This window comes from Haplochromis burtoni, unplaced genomic scaffold (assembly GCF_018398535.1).
Source record: "Haplochromis burtoni strain Fernald_Lab_line unplaced genomic scaffold, NCSU_Asbu1 Contig_100, whole genome shotgun sequence".
In the NCBI taxonomy this organism is placed as follows: Eukaryota; Metazoa; Chordata; class Actinopteri; order Cichliformes; family Cichlidae; genus Haplochromis; species Haplochromis burtoni.
In genome coordinates, this window is record NW_024582461.1 from 1,998,071 (window position 1) to 1,999,453 (window position 1,383).

Genomic DNA, 1,383 nt, shown 5'->3' on the forward strand with positions numbered 1-1,383 from the left:
GAGAGAGAGAGAGAGAGAGAGAGAGAGAGAGAGAGAGAGACTTTATTGAAACTACAACTGAACTTGTTGTGTTACAGCAGCATGATAAAGAAAAAAAATAGTTCAGTCCACGATAAACAACAAATAAGCAACACAGATTTTAAAAAGTGCCACAGGCACCTGGTAAGGGCCTTACACTATGAGATGGTGTCATAACAGTAACAACAACAACAAAGAAAAAAGGAGATCAGATAATAACAAAATTGTTAACTTAATGAAAAATAAGAATTTATACAACTCTCCTGTCACGTTTACATAAACTATTACATAAAAACTGTGCATTACACCTTTAACCCTTACATACTGTTCAGATCAAATTTGGATAGCAGTAAAAATAAAAATTTGAAATGAAAGTAACACAAACAATAAACCAGAAAAATATTGAAATACTGTCTATGTTCCCATCACAATTGCTCCAATTCCCACAGAGACAGACTGTCGAGTCTTTGAAACAGTGAAATAGGATGCACTTAAGGAGCAGAGTTTAGAGGACACAAGATCTGCACAGTCAGCTGAAATGCAATGAAACAATCTAAAGCTAAACTAATTAAAACACATTTATTCTTAGATAAATGAGATTAAACTAGTTCTAAGCTAAGCGATTGAAAGAGGGCTTGGAAGGATCATATTGTAATGCACTTACATTTCTATAGGTCAGTTTTACTAGCTGCTCAGTAAGTGCTTTATTTATTAAAAAAAATAAATGCGTTCACAAAAGCAGACTTTTCCCTTAAACTATAAAAACATAACTTTTGCCTAAAATTAAAAATAACAGTAAAAATGTTCAGATTGTCATATTTCTAATCCACTTGTTTTTGGTTTGGATTATTATTAATATTCATCTTAATCTCAGATTTAAACACAAATGACATGTACAAGTAACATATATGAAATAAAACATATATTTTGTACATATACATATATATATATATATTGAATTTCAAATAAACGCATTTTTCTCCTCCCCGAAAAGCTTGTATTTAAATCTTTTTCAAAACTTACCAGAAATTTGATGTACAAACGCGCACCAACATCCAAAGAAAAGGAGCTTTCAATGATGCTGTTGCTTGTCAAACTAGTCGCAGACAAAGTTCAATTCAACATTTTGTCTTTGCTCGTCGACTATATCTGCTGATTCAGTGGGACAGTCCAGTGCAAAAAGATCCCCTTTTTGAGAGAAATTCCCCTTGTCCTCTCTGTTGATGCTCGGGTTTTATAAAGTTTGACACTTCAAGCAGGAGGGAAAAATAATTGACGCACTGCTGACTCAAAAGCAGACAACCATTTCTTTGTTTAATACCGCAAATGGCCGCTAGGGGAGCTGGAGGTGTTGTGCTGTATTTA